Source organism: Grus americana, chromosome 11 (genome assembly GCF_028858705.1).
Source record: "Grus americana isolate bGruAme1 chromosome 11, bGruAme1.mat, whole genome shotgun sequence".
Classification (NCBI taxonomy): domain Eukaryota; kingdom Metazoa; phylum Chordata; class Aves; order Gruiformes; family Gruidae; genus Grus; species Grus americana.
This window is the reverse complement of record NC_072862.1, coordinates 18360532-18376931: the sequence shown is the minus strand read 5'-3', so window position 1 is coordinate 18376931 and position 16400 is coordinate 18360532. Positions and strand designations below refer to the sequence as shown.

The following is a 16400-nucleotide window of genomic DNA, read 5'->3' as shown; positions in this document are numbered from 1 at the left end:
CTACTCATACAGCTTTCAGAAGTACCAAACCAAAGGAAAATAGCCAAAGGAAATCCAGTATTTTGTACAGTATCTCCTTAGGTATCACCATAATCAAACTGGCAGGGATCCACTTTCAGGCATACTCCATTAGCATCCTTTAACAGAGGAGTTGCACACCAAGCCAATCTTCAGTGCCATCCTCTCACTCTTGCTGAGTACTTTGTTCTAGGATTCAGTATATCATTCGAGATTTTCTTTCTGATGTATAATTACACACACAACGCTTTTTATTTTCTGCACAGTTTTAAGTTTCCTGGAAGTTGAGATATATTTTCCAGGGAGAATAAAACTAAAAAACATATTTTCAAACAAAAAAAAAACAAACCACCCAACATGACAACACTTCAGCTAAACTTTTACAACCCATTATAAATTGCCTTTATCTCCAAAACACTGGAAGTTTTTTGGTTTTGGTTTGTTTGTGGGTTGTTTTGGTTTTTTACTTTCCACTGAAGAGGAAAAGCTCTTTCCCCTCAACACTGAAACAGCCAAGTACTGTAAAGACAGTAAGTCAATTACAGTTTAAAAAAAAATTGGAAATTTGTCTTATTTCAAATGTAATGGGTTAATGTCTCTATATGAACAATGAAGAAGCAAAAATTGGAAATAAACTGGGCATTCAACAGAAATACAAAAAATGCCTTCTAAAGCATTCCAATTAGAGAACAACTTTACTTTGCACTTCTGAAAACATGATCAGATTATGCAGTCTAAGAGCCTCTCACAGAGAGCAAGCCACCAAGCCAGGAATTTATACTACCACCAGCACTATGACCTAATCCTCCAAGTATCTGGAAAGCTAGAATATTCATTAGCCGAGAGAACTGTATCATCATTCATACGTGCTGGAAATCTGCTGCTCAGTTATCCTCGTTAGAGGAAATACAATTCAATTCATGGATGCATGATTTTGATCAAGGCTTTTAAAGAAAGAGGGGACAAAATTTGTGAACCAAAATTTTGCTCATTAACCATGTACTGAGTTGTAGGAATAGATCCAGTCCTCCCTCCTGATTGCATCTGGCATTACTGGGGTTGTTTTGTTTCGGTTTTTTGAGAAGCCATTCTTTCACCAAGGGTCACAAACATATAGTTACTTCAGTCAGACATTAGACAGCCAGATGGGCCAAATCTGCCTTGCTGAGCACAATGCTCCTCCTCCTCCCTATTTCCTGGTACATAAAGGCTGCTCAGGGTCTGTAGGTAGGAATCATCCTTTTATCCTGTGTGTTTTGTTTTTGTTTTTTAATTACCTAGAATGTGAAGGCAAAAAACCACAAAAGAAATATAAATAACCAAAAAAAGTCAACTCAATCAAGACTTTTTTCTATGGTTTAATAACTGAAAATAAACAGTGAAGCCATACGTGGATACATGCATTGCTACCTGTGAAAGAGCCTCTCACTTTTGCAACGAAGAGATGAAATAAGCACAATCGAGTGATGCTGAGGGAGGTACAGGATGATGCTAAATAATGAATGGCCACAGGGATCAAAAAGGAGAAATTAGAAGCAAATGTAACCAAAATTTATTTTTAATTAAAAGCATTTCTTTCTGATGTAATTTCAAAGTTCAGGCTTAAATTTCCAAAAACAGATAAGAAAAAGGAACCACAAGTGATTTTTAACCGTCCCCTCCCCTCTGAATCACTTTCTAGAGGAAATGAACATTTAAAGCTCTACAGTAGACCTGGCATTCCCAAAAATACAGAAGAAACACACACAGCTCACTAGCAACGCGTTGAATTAAACCATAAAGGGATCTTAAGAGAGATTTGGGTTATTTAAAGGTAGCACAGAGTTTACAGTACAAGTTGTAATGTAAAATTAGGGTGAGATGTGCTATTTAATACCATTTTCAATTCCTTCCTCTTTAATCCTCCAGCTAAGTTAATCATAAACCTTTATTTTTTTACCTTTTCCTGAATTTTGTGGTTTAAACATATAAACTCCACACTCTGTAATGACATGGATGTTGTCTTTATCTAAACACTACGATGTGTGTCTGCTAGTAGTCATATTAAGTGATTTTCCACTAAATGAATAAAACCATATCATTGTAGTACCCTTATTGGGGGGAAAAAAAAACAACCAACCTTTAAGCATTGACATGTCTGGGACACAACACAGTAAACAAGAAAGAAAAAGCTAAACAAAAATCCCTGGAGCTTTAGATGAGCCAGAATCTTGTTTGTAGAGATAACCATGGCAGGACATGCTCAACTATTTTGAGTTTTGAGAGAGTAAGAAGTCCTGTGGACTGGGCATTGTCAGGAACACCCTCTGGCCACCTTCCAGAAATGCTATTCCTACTACTTGAAAGACCCAAATTTCTGAAGGATGAGTGCAGATCAAATTATTAGATGTGTATTTTCTGTCATGGCTTTTTCCAGCTTCCGCTCCAGTGCTCATCCTACTAAGAAATGGGGAGTCATTTAAAAATGAGACGTTTGGTTTGCATATGCAAAATACTAGACACAGAGAGAAATATAAAACATATACCCAAGAACTTCAGTTAACAACACTGCAAGTCAGCATCTGTTTTGTTACTTTATTGGGTCATTGCACTAATGAACATAATGATAAAGAATACACAAACTTCATTACTTGTCTAAAAAAATACCTTCAGGAAGAAGAGACATACGTGACTGATTCTATGACTTGCAAGGGTACCCATAGATTACCCCAGAAAATAACTGAACACAAACTTTTTCATTACAGTTGTGCTCTCATGTCCCAGTTAGCTCACGGAAGCAACAGAGTATTGAATGATTTTCCTAAGACAAGCTTTCCTGGCTCATTATGGCCTATCATTTCCTCCATCACTAAATGGATAAATGAGTTAAAGTCTTGGTTACTTTCCCTGCACCTTCCAATTATTTCTGACTTTTTGCTGTACATGTTCTGTTACCATAAAAGTGCTTCTTTATGATAATTTTTATAGCAATCTTTTGACAGAAAAATCTGAAACTGCTATCACTAAATAGTACCTCCTGTACCATGTCATGGTTGGGAAGCATGCCATTAGGACATGTCATTTCTGTTAGATCATTAAGTTAAAAAGGATGGTGTATGGCTGCTCCTGGCATGGAAGAACGCATGAGGAAAACCAAACAGCTATAAACCACAATGCTCCTAAGGCAATAGCATACACAGTGTGTACAATGCTCTTCCCAATCTTCACAGGGCAACCGTACTTTTAAAAAGGGACAGGCAGGTAACAGACAGTAATGGAGTGAAGCACACAGGAACCAAAATGCTCCTAGTAGTTCCAAATGCAAATATTCCAACTTGCAATTAGAGAAGATCCCTTTCTTAACTATCAGCATGGAAAGACTGCATGTCCCCAGGCAGCCGAGTGGGAAATTCTCTTTCCTCATAGTGTAATTTGTTTGAGTAGATCTAGCCTTAATGGTCTGCCCAGTCCTGCCTCCAAATCTTTCCTCTGTGCATTAGCTGTCCACACTGCCTCGATTCTTTCCCTCCTTGAATGCCAAGCAGCTCTTTCATACTGTTTATTATGCAGCTTGCTTAATCACAGCTTACTTAATTACCCTAGCATTTGGTATATCTGAAATAGCTTTCACTTCCATGCAGCAGTGGCCATATCCTGTGTCTCACATATCAAATGAGCAAGCAGTGGGTGCTGGCAAGCAGCTCTCCTGTTATTTACAACAAGCCACATCCCCAGCACAAGTTAGTCCAAAAGACTCCTTTCTGCCTTAGGGTTTACAGCACTCAGGACTCCGCAGGCCACAGGATGCTGGCTTTTCCCCACAGGTCTGGATATTTGCTTCCACTACAGCACTTTAAGTACATAAATCCTGACCTAATACTGCTTTTTCCGTGTTAGCAATTACTGCCGAACCCACAGACATGTTATGTGACCAGGACTGAGAGGCAATTCATACAACTAAAAAGAGGTAAGTAGATGCCCGTAACCCACTTCTTACAAAAAGTTAGTCCCCATCACAGATAATTTGAGAGTCCCTTGTACTGAGCAAACAAAAGTTAAATCAACTTGGGCCCAATGGATTTCAGCTCTGTGGGAAATAAGCTGCAGACAGCTACATTTCCAGCCTTTAACAGACAACTATTAAAAAAAATAAATTTACTCAGACCTGAAACACAGCTATATTGAAAAAAGTATTTGCTTGTAATGTGAAAAGCTTTAAATAAAAAGTAGTTTTGTAAATATAATTTTTATGCTCCTGTAATGTATCTCCTTGTCCAAGATATGGTTTTCCAATTACAGCATTAGGGTTTTCTTAACTGTTCTAAAACTAAATCCATCTCTAAGAATAAAGCTATGAAACCTATTTCTGACAGAAAGTGTCAGAATTATAAAAAACATCACTTAAAATTCATCTGAGGAAATGTGAAGGGAGAAAAGAACCTCACATGATTGTCAGTGCCCTCTGCTCATCTAAGATGTGTACTGAGAAATACTGGTTATTGGTAAGATATGCAAATGTATATCATACGCATAAAGACCAGATATCCTGAGAAAGAAAAATCATTTTCATAATTATCTCCCCACACTAACATTTTGTTCCACTGAAGGTCTAGGGCTTTTTCCAGTTTAAAAGTTATTATAAATATATTAGCATAAAGCAATCATGATATTAAACATATATCGACTACATCAAAAATTTGATATAATCCTGACTGCCAAACATATACAAATATGGATAACAGCTCCCTGGACAAAAGGCAAAATCAAACGTTCATGTCTACTTGTATAAGTGAAACTGAGAAAAATGTTTCCAGTATTACTGATGGAAATACTGTATATCATGCAGTATTTGCTCAGTGGTTTTACAGAAATATTTCCCTTATTTTCTTTGGATTATGGATTATAGTCATGTATGAAAAAATTACACGTAATAACAATTTATACATCTCAAGCAAATGATACAGACCAGTCAAGCTGTTTCATTCCCTTTTCCAGAGGAACAGTGAAAAAAGGAAAATGGAGAATAAACCCTTCAGACATCATCCACAAAAACTATGCAGAAACCTCTAGAACAACAAAGCCTGCATCTGCCCTACCATTCTTTATAGGACAAAAAGATAGTTAGAAAATAAAACAAGCGCTTCTCAAGGAAGAAACAGGAAAAAATGGTGACTATAGATTCTTTCCTATCATTGCAAATAATCTTAACACATTTTTTCTAGCAATAGCATTCATTTACAACAGAAGACAGATACAAGACAGTCAACTAGCGTAAGCAAATTAAGAGAAATGGAAAATAGTTAATTTAAAAAAAACAAACACCAACAGTGCTAATCATATTCTTAGGAGTTACAAGAGTTTAAATCCCCAGTTATTCCAGACTTTGTTAAAATTCCCCAAGGCTGTTACCTCTGAAAGAGACAGATACTACAAGTAACAAATACCCCAAGTATTTAGTACTGTTACAGAGCAACGATGCGTAGTGTAGGTTCTGCCCAAGAAATAGATTCTTCACCCAGTTTGAAAGTAAATCTGAGCAGTTCTAGAGTTTTACTTTGAGTCTTTGAACAAAAAATGAACGTAGAAGCATTTTAAGCATTAATCTGTACTGTTGCAGGATACAAAAGCAGTTTAGGAGCCTCAACTGGTACTGGGGTAGAGTTGTTTCCACAGACACTGTTTATAACTTCCAACACCATGTTGAAATTTAGGACAAGCAAGTACAATAAACTCTGCCTACAGAAGAGAAAACACTGTTCAGTTTGTTTTTTCTTGTCAGTAAATATTTTTTGGCTCTTGCTTAATTCAAAATAAACTTTCAGTATGCTATACAATGGAAACATTAATTTCTGCTCTCCAAAGAGAAAATGGTGGGCTTCTCTAAGCAATTTGCAGTAGCAAGTTTAAAAGATACAGTTAAAATTCTTCTAGCATCATCTAGTGAAATTACGACAGCTGCACAAAGAAATGGTTATTCCAGATACTTGTGCAGACTCAGAGCTCAGTGGAACACAGTATTACATTTACAATCTTGGCATGAGAGAGTCAAAAGAACAAGGTTTAGGCTTGTGATCCATTTACTTCTGATCTCCATTCCTGCTCACCATTCACCGTCTAACTACTAGAAAAGGAAGCTGACCAAATGGATAGAGAAAGGCTCGTCTAGTAGTAGCAAGATGTCATCGTATCTAAGGATTATACTCTAAAGTCTTAAAAGTCAGAATTTTGCTATTTCTTTCAAAAACAAACAGGAAGAGTCAATATTATACTCTAAGCAAGGTGTCAGGATGGCCAGTTACAGGTTCCTAACAGCAATTCTACCCGCTTTTGAGGCAATGCGCTACTGAACTTATATTCAGAATTTTTCATCCTGTCTCCTACAGGAAGTGGAATCAATAGTCTTTCTGTAATTTTGGGAAGATGCATTACACACGCAGGTTAATTAATTTGCTCCCATGGTCAGACGGGGAGAAGAGTATTAAGATTCCTCCTTGATATGAGTCACTCTTGTGGAAACTCCCAACTTCCTTGCTTACTCATAAACCAAGGACCAAGAGTGCTGAGTAAGTATATAGCTCAGAATTGCAGGGACAGGTAATCTGCCATTACATATACTTATTAAAAGTTCCAAAGTCCTCTTTCAAAGCCCTTTTTCAGCTCTGAAACAAAATCAGCAAACAATTTCCAAAGGGCATCTCAAGAGTTTGTAGACTGTCTACTCACCTTTGAGACAGTAATTTATAAAATTATAAACAAGAATAATAGACTTTTTTTTTTTCCAAAAGCTATTCAAGGGCCCTGCAACAAGTTCATTCCAAATGGCCTGAAAAACAAAAGTAATTTTATGATTATGGCAAAAGTAAAAAAATCTTCATACCAAGTCAAGAGCTATTTAGAGCTCAGTATGTCCCATACTGTAAGGATTATTTAGAACACTATAGCAGTAAGCAAAATATAGCACAAATTACTGTAACATTATTTTTACTATGGTGTCATACCAAATGCACATACTAGGTCCATTTCAATTTATTTCACAGATTTTAAATGCACATCCATGAAAAGCACTTTGTGATAATGTTGTTGGGAACTACTGCGGCTCCAAATGTCTCCTAAGATCGTGAACAATGTCCTCTGAAGCCTAGAGCAATGGTAAGGAACTGGACATGGTCTTGGTGGGTGGCTGGATGTTTGGACCAACCAAAAGAACAATCTGTTGAAGAGCTGAAGGGCAGATGAACGTAACTGCATGTTAGTTTTGGATGCAAAGACTATCGGCCAGGCTTGATGTAGATATTGATAGCACCTTAATTGACAAGTTCTCAGTTTATATCTTGCACAATGTTAAGTAGAACCTATTTATCCTACAAAACTACTACCTTGCAAAACCCCAAGCTTCCCCTACCAGTATCTTCACAATAAATAATGCTAAGTAAAACCAGCTAAATACAAGGAATGACAGAGGATGGAAATACCCAGGGAAGTAGAAAAAGAGAACCTTCAAGATTAAATTTATTTTCTGATACTCCCTTCCTAGTGTATTAACCAGCATTAGCAAACTACATTTTAGCAAGAGTTTCTTATGTTAACTACTCAACTACCTGGCTAGAAAGATTACGAAGACAGTCGTAATTCAGAACAGACAAATGGCAAGACTCAGCTTAAAATACGCTCTTCCTTTTATCCATTTCCTTACACACAAGAGAGGAATTATTTTGATAGAAGTTTCACAACACTTCATCCAAATCCTTTACTTTGAGGATCACTACAGCTAAGGTCCTCCTTTTTTCGTCCTGGTACAAATGCCTAGCTCACCTTAGTTTCAGCAGGCATCTCTCAAATAGGAAACAAATAAGAGTAGCATTCTTTCAAGTTTCAACATTCGTTGGACTCACTACAAACGACGACTGAAACCTCATTTTCACATCCGAAAATAAACAAGAACAAGGAGAGATTAGATTACATAGCAGCAATCAGTGACTTCTGCTACTACAGGGAGGGGGGTTAGTGTCCATAAACGTAGATAAGGTCCTAAGTTGAACTGTACTGTTTTCCTTTGAGTTTGACCTTGAGAAACCCTTTAACGTCTTTGTTCCTTAGTTTGCTCAAATAAAACAAGATCTATATACTTGCCAAAGTGCTTTAATCATGAAAACTGGCAACAAAGTGTAATATTAAAAATAGAATTTGTTAACAGCAACGCTCAGCTCAACTTGGAACAAAGAGCTGAATTTATGGATCGTATTTAGAGATGAAAGCAAAATTACCTGGGCTGAACCAATCTCACAAACAAAAGTCACAATTTGACAATCCAGATTGTCAATCACAGCCATGTCTGCAGAACAACTATCACAAGTCATTTAACTGGTGGAGGAATCGTAGCTAGAGAGCAGTAGCCACTGGAGGCTTTGTGGCACTAACCAGCTGTCAAAATACAGTTCAGCTCTATGGGAACGCACCAAACATTCCCAGACATTCTGCCTGTAAGTTTACAAACACTCCATAAATAATGTTTAAGTACGTAACAGGAAAGAGATGCTCAAACATTACACTGAGGGCCAACAGTATATACAATGCAAAATATAACTTAAGATCACCCAGCAGAGGTAACCAGAGCTCCTTAAGAACTCGAGATTGTTTCCTCATTGGTATCCAGTAGGTGAAATAAATGTTCTGGACCATGCAGTAGACAGAGAGAAGTTAGTAACAGCCAACCCACAGAGCAAAGAGGAGAGATGTAGATATGTAACATATGACTCAAACATGTTCGAAAGCCAAAAGTGGTAAGACAGTTTAGAGAACTGCATGACAACTGTATCTAGCGGGGGGGGGGGGGGCGGGGAGCAACAGAAGGGAGAGAAAGGCCATTAGTCAAGGCCTTTTTTTTCTTTTCTTATTCTTTTCATTTCCCCCCCCCCTTCATCTTTTTGTGAGGGCAGCCAGAGGCTTTTTGTTTCAGAAGAAACAAAAAATTAAAAGTGGCAAACCAGATATTTAAAATATTTTTTTAATCTTCTACTGGGTGCTGATCATTATTTGAGCTATGGAATTTCATTAGATGGATAATTGGCTCATTTCCAAGCAGTAGGTCCTTTTTTGCCGAGAAGCTGAAGGATGGTGCCTTTTGAGAAAACACTGAGCAACTTTTCTGGAAGCTGACTGACACTTGTGTGTTTATTCCACATGCGTTATTTGAATACCATATAAATATTTCCGTGTGGCATCAAAAAGATCAAGAACCTATATAAGCACATACTTCTTTCGATTGCTCCTCTTCCTTTGAAAATACATTTTTGAATGATGAGACAGTGAAAAGATATTATAATGCAGAAGTAGTTAATAGGTAGCTCCTGTGTTCTGTGTACTTACGTATACAATTACAAATTAAGTTATGACCTCTGTTACCCAAATGATTCATTCAAAATAGCAGTAATAGCCTCTGACATGCATTACAGGCATGACTGCTAGCAAACTCCATTGAAGTTGCTTAATATCTCTGATTAGTAGATGTGTTTTCAGTTACTTACAACTATGTCTAATTTTAATTGCCACATTGAAGTTCCACAGACCTGGCAGGTTTTCTGCCTCAAAGGGACAGAGGAGTTCTCAAAGTTTCATACAAAGTATTTCACCTCTTTATTAGGACATGGCTAGAAATCACTTGGAATGTACTCTGGAGACATAGGTGTATGTAGTTAAAAAACAAAATATGAGATTAGCGTCTTAAATAGCTGAGAATCTTCTGCTTTTCCTGTAACAATCTCCCTCCTTTAATACGAGGATAATCCCATCTCTCAATGACACTGTGGACTCTCTGAAAAAGCTTGAGTTACTCTAATCACAAACACAACACAAAGGACAAGAAAATTACTGACATTATCTTCAGAGCAGTTTAAGCAAACTGAAAATCAAAAATAAGATATAATTCCCACAGGACTAAAGAACAACAAAAAACCCCCACCTTCCTCCAGCCTTCATACATTTAAGGAAGCTACCACAACTACAGACTGGCCCAGTTGTAGTTTGCATATTTATCTTCATTTGGGCATTTTTAACATTTCCTAAACTCATTTTTCCAGCAAGCAGTAGGAGACATGATATACATAGTGTCTGGAACTGGCGTGGTTTTGGCCCAGTGGGTCTTTCCAGCATGTCCGTGAAATAAAAAGACCTGTTCTACTAAAGAACAGAGAAGGACATAATTTCTATCCCCCTGTATTCCTTGTTCCCAGTGACCTTGTTAGGCAATTATCTTCCTTTATAAGTGGAAAGCTGGAAGCTTGCCGCTTCAAATAGCTGCATAATAAATTGAATTGTCTGCCAAGAGTACTCACCTGTCATACCTGTCTTTCATAGTTGGCTACGATTTTATTCTGTCTTCAAAAACTCTTGGATATGGTCCACATCTAACTACGCTTAGGCAATACAGAAACAGTCACATCATCAGAAGAGTATCTGGGATTTTTCCTTGAATACACAAGGTATAGATGAGTAATGTGCTAACCCAACAACTCACCAGGTTTGTCTTTCTCAGGAAGCCCAGTGCAACAATCTAAATTTCCTACCTGTTTCTAGTACAGCCTACCCACAAAAATTTAACTCTATTGAGGTAAACTCTATTAACTCTGTTTAACTCAAATAATAAAGAACAAAAGAAATATTTTGCAGACTGACTGTTTACCTCTTTCTGATTTTTCTTTGGTAGTATCTTCCCAGATATATGAGTTTTCTTTTAGATAGCCTACAACTTTTAAGACCAAGGCTGTGGCAAATCTAAGTCACAGCGACTGAGTTCTTCAGGGAGCAGACACAGCACTTGCACCTGCCAGGAAATAACAGCCGACAACTGAGCAAAATTGAGAAGAATCCATCCAAATCAGCCTTGTAGCTTGAAAACCTTTCCTGCTTTTCCAGATAAACTGGGCAGAGCCGCAGGAGACAAGCTTTCCACACTGTAAATTGAGCATCAATCAAACTGAACTGCATGATCCCCATTCTCTCGAACGCTCACACTGAAGTCAAGAACAATTATTTGAAATAGTACATGTAGCTCTTGACAAGGAGGCGCAAGCTTCTTCCAACTCCTATAACTTTATTGCGCTTAAATATCCTGAACTTGGACAATACCTAGAATGTGAATGACAGAAAACAAGTTGGAAGGCAGATGAGAGGAACCCTTCTATTTCATACAAGCACCACCAGGAATCTTTTCCTTGTTCACAGAAAAAGGGCCCGCTCAGAGACAGAAAGCAAAATTATTAAAGCTGTACCTTCGTAGAGAAGAGTTAGGATTTTGCAATAAATACAACTGCAAAATGAAGTAAAGCATGTGTATGCTTGCACTAATCTAACAGAGACCTTTTTCAATTTGATTCCATAAAAAGTTATATCAGCCCCTGAGAATAATCAGGGCTTTGTATGTTTCCACAGGCACTGGGGAAAAAAAAACTAAAACAAAACACAAAAAAATGTAGATCAAAGTATATAGTAAAGTTTCAGCCATCAAGCTCCGGAGCCATAACAAAGGCTTTATAATCTAAAAAAGATTAAATGGTTGCCATTTTAGAGTGGTTTCTGTGAGTGAGAGATAAATGAGAACATGGTAAAGGTCCAAAATATACCAGCTGAATAAAACTCAAGCTGCTACATTTTCCAAGACGACATTCTGCTCTGTGAGCTTTATTAGAAAAAGCACAGTGAGTCTAGCCAATTTTTCCCTAAACAGGAAAGCATCAGCCCTGTATATCAATGGCAAGAAGAGCCAAAGAGTGTAACAAAGACCCTTTCAAACATGGGAAAAATCTAACTAAGGAGGACAAAATAGCTACTGTGAAAGAACCAAAACTTCTATACCCTAATGCGTTTCCAAAGGTGGGGTTTTATGGGAATACATGACTTTATTTGTATACCTTTACAATTGACACTAATGTCATGTCACTTCTTTTAAAGTATTTCACTAAATAAGAGTAAACTGTGACAGACTCAAAGAACTGTACACACTTACAGAACTGTTTGATCACAGTACAGTCGCTCTGAATTTTACACTGAGTACCCAGAGCTCCGTTGACTTTACAAAGCATTTTGAAAGGGAAAAACCTTTAGCTATAAGCAACTTCCGAATGTCTGCTACCTCTTATATTGCTAGCTAATGAACAAACATCCATTGGGAAGGTTAATGCAAAACTTCAGCAATTAAAAGAAAAATCTTTTAAGTTGCTCCTTTGAAGAGACTCAGACAAGCAAACTAATTATTGTGACAGATCCTGGAAACATCTGATTGCAAACTGCAGAGGACTTGACAACAGCACAATGGATTTTGTTCAGAAGGAAAAAAAAGTGGGAAAAAACCCAAACACTCCCATTCTTTTAGGATGGCTGAGAGACTTAATTTTGGACAAAATGCATTTTACCACATCACATTTTTTCCTCTGGAGGTTTACCATTCATTTCTAAACTAGATACTAAAGTTGTACACATTATCAGAGACCGTCAATTTTTCTCCAAAATTGGGACACCTGTAAAACCAGCAGCTTCCATGTAACAAATTAAGGAAAGATGACTCAGAAATTCATTAAGTTGCAGTATACTGCTTCCTGCTAGTATTACCGTTGGAATTGGTTATTTGTTTTAACACTGGACCCTGTGGAAATGTTAAGTTTCCTAGGAGCACAAGCAAATTGCCATCAGTCTCTGGAAGGAATAAAATAAGAGAGAGAATCAAAGTAAACCAGTGAAGTTTCTTAATATCAGTTTTTGACTGTTTGCTACTGATATATCCTATGTATCACAGAAACCAAAGGTCAAGGAAGAAAGTGAGCTAGACAACAGAAAAACAAAGCTTTTCAGAGTTTTGTGATTTAAAAGGTTTCACCGCAGACCTTCTTTGTAAAAAAAAAAGTCTTTTAAAGACAGAAGTATCAAACTGCAGTTGGCTTTTCAGCAAAGCACAGAAATAAAAGGCATAGGATAAGGAAGTGGAGCATAGGAATACATAGTATAAAAGTAAAAGATGAGTTTAAAACAATTCTGTGAAATATGCTCTCTTAATAATGTCATGTGAAAATGTGCTTTAAAGTACAGAATCTGAAGTGTCAAATTAATTTATCTTGCTTAAAGCAATATCAAAATTTTGTTTTGCTATTTTCAGACTTTAACAACAAAGGCTTTTATTTCGGGGCGGGGGGGGGAGTGGAGGTGAAGGAAGAGGGCAGGGACACACATCCCTTAACAGGTGCAATGGTACTGGTTAAAACAATTGTAGAAGAAGGAAAAAATATTGCCGTCAATAACATTTAAATCAAATAGGCTGCCTGGCTAAAGTAAGGGAAAATTCATTCTTGAAACATAAGCTTGCAGAATGAAGTATTAATGTGAGAGTTTACTTATTTCTATGTCAATGATGGTGCTACTATGCCAGCTAAACTATGACTATATTGAGATCTTTGTGAGCGCATCTACAGCAACAGAAAAAAATGGATTAAATGCTTTCAATCTGTTTGTACTCAAATATCGTTCAAAGTCTGGTGAGCCCAAGTAATGCAAGTCACTATCTCATTCCTTCCTGATATGATGGGCTGGACAGTATTTGAGTATGTATAGGCAAACCAAAGTCTAACAGCAACTGATAAACCTTGTTGCCTTTGAAATAGGAAAAGGCTCTGGGCAGAGTGAAGGGCAGAGGTTTCTGGCTCTTGGTTGTGCAATGAAGTAAAACAGCATTTTGCTTTCCCTGCTGGGTTACTTCTAGCACTGTCAGCACTGGATGTAGCTCACAGGATAAAGTTCATTTGCGATCCCCTCTCGGGCCCCTCAACATCTCTCATCGGTGCAGCTGCAAACCCCTTTATGCTGCTGCGAGATCCCTTAAGTAACATGCCGGTCACATCACTGCTACCGGTTCAGCCCTTTCTACTGACCTATAAAGAATGCAGTGTTTTGATTTGCACAGTTGGAACACACAACCAAACAGCTTTAAAAACTGTTTCAAAGTTAAAGCTTACATTTTTATTTTTTTGGTTTTTTTTAGTATTTAGCAGCACCTGAAAACTCAGAGCATGCCCAGAGCACTAGCACTGTGCTCCAAAAGGCCAATGCACAACTTGGACATCTACAACACAAAAATGATGTGGGAACCAGCTTAGAAATACGTGTATCAAGCGCATAGTCAGAGTCAACCAGCCTCTGGATTCCAGGATCCACATTAAAGGAACAGAAGCAACCAGCCGACTCCCTTTTAATATGTTGCTTGCTAGGGACATTATTACTTACTTGTAGCTGTTACTATCATTCAGCTGGAAGAACATTTTCACCACAGGTTATTTATGAATGTCATATGCATGTGATGTCATATGGTCCTATACATTTGCAAAGACAAAAAGCAATTGTACCGTTTGAGTTTGTAGAGAGATGCAACTAATGGACACATAGTACAAAGGTTCTTCAGCCAACCTCCTCCACCTCCAGCTACCCAACTCAAGATGAACACAAATTACAAGAGTGCTAGTTCTATATAGCATGGGAATATTGAGAAAAGTCTAAGAAAAAATGCTGCATCAACTGAAATCATTGCATTGCATATAAAGACTCAGAGGCTGAGAGGACAGGCTTACATCTCCCATCTTTGATTTACAACTTGTGACTCCAACTTGCAGCTGCACCAAACACAATCCGGGGATTCCCTATAGTTTCCACCTTCCCTGTTAATATGTTCCATCTTCAACGGGAAATGGTTCTGCTCACTGATAACCAGAAGATGCCTTTCTTGCAGTTTATCAGAGCAAGCATTCAGAACATTCAAAAAGAGAAATGCTGTTTAGTTGAGTGTGAAGATTTGCAGTCTCAGTCAACCATAATCTCAGGTAAATATGAGGATGATAAGATGTTGCTATTCTGGTCTTCTGCAATTGCTTCCAGAGAGAAGCCGTCAGTATCAGAACACAGCTTCAAACAATACTGAGCAAGAGTTTAACTAGAGTCTGTGAAAAGATGAAATGACCTAAAAAAGCTTTTCCAGCTTCTTTTCCAAGATCACAAAACCCTCTCTCGGTTACTTCACTCATTTTCTCCCCATCTTATTAACATACCTGCAGGGGCACAAGAGATGTGAAAATCGTGTAAGATCCAACTTCCAAGGGAAAAAAAAAATCTCTCAGAAACTTTATAATACATCATAAAGTCCCAAAGAATGCATAAGAAAACTCATAAAGTCTCACAACTATTTGCTTTTCCCCAAGATGTTGGCAGAAACATTTACCTCACCTTTGTTCCAGCCTTGATGCAATATTGTACACTGTCAATTACATGGAAATTTCTCCAGTTTCTGACAAAGAAGGGCTCAGGCTGTGCAAAGCTAGAAGCGAGTGTTGCTTTGCAGCACACACAGCTGATCTCAGCGTGGTCGGCCTTACAATGATGGATGAGATCTAAGGGAAGTAACCCTGCCAGAAGGCTCAGCATTTGCACTGCACGAGATGGGGATGGCAGCAAAGCACGTAAGATGACAGCCTACAGGGAGTCCCCCAACCAGGCACCCACAATTGCAATAGGAAAAACAAGCAAACAACTGAAGAAAACATGATGCATTACCCATGTTGTTCTGGGCAAGCAACAAGCAAGCAATTTACGCAAACTACACAATGCATTAGGGGACAAGCAGAAGCAGATCAATTCTGCTATCTAGTATAAAAGTGCTCTTGCTGTCATATCTCTTCAGAGTCCCACATCCAGCTCCAATCATTCCCCCCTCACTTCACTCCATTGCTTCATGCATTGAGCACAGATGGTAGACAGAGCTATGCTATGGTATTTATACACAGGCTTTAAAAGACTTACAAAGTATAGAAACTGATGTACTACAAAGCTTTGCAAATTTCCTAATAAATTACTTTGTGAGATTTAATGGTTAAGCAATTCAGTAGGGGTATTAAGCGTACTTTCGAAAGTAAGACCCTGAGCAGAAGACCGTAAGTCCTCTCTTCTTCATTTACTTACTGCAACTGGAACTCCAAATAAGAGCTAAAGGACCACAAAAATAATACCAAAAGCACAAAGACACAAACAGGCATATTTTTAAGTTGTCTTTAACTCGTACTTACTATGCAGCAGGGTGCTCTTAGTAACTAAAGCAAAACTAAGTGCAGCAGAACAAGAATATATTCCTCCATTTTGGTCTGCCTGGGACACCTTGCCCACAGCAAATGTTTTCAATTACATGAGTCTGGTATCTTTTTTTGTCATTTTAAGAAGATAAAACCTCTAGATATAGCTGTCTTTCCTTTGAAGTATTTGAATGCTCATACTAGTGCCTCGCCACAGTGCCTGAGAAGCGTTAAGCGTACAGCCTGGCTTGGAGAGCTGTTAATTCAAAACAGAGCTGTAGAACTCTCATGGCTTGTTTAAAGCAAACA

The 16400-nt window shown here is 37.9% G+C and overlaps 1 protein-coding gene across 5 annotated transcripts in view; it reads right to left on the bottom strand.

Annotated features, from left to right (window-relative positions):
- Window positions 1–16400, bottom strand: part of PRKCD (protein kinase C delta) — a 64952-nt gene that overhangs the window by 36862 nt on the left and 11690 nt on the right. The window contains exon 1 of one of the 5 annotated variants that reach the window (XM_054838870.1): window positions 8262–8281. The exons of the other annotated variants lie outside the window; for them this stretch is intronic. The gene's annotated coding sequence lies outside the window, so the exon portion shown is untranslated. Of the gene's footprint in view, window positions 1–8261; window positions 8282–16400 lie in introns of those variants that run through there. 5 annotated transcript variants of the gene reach the window in all.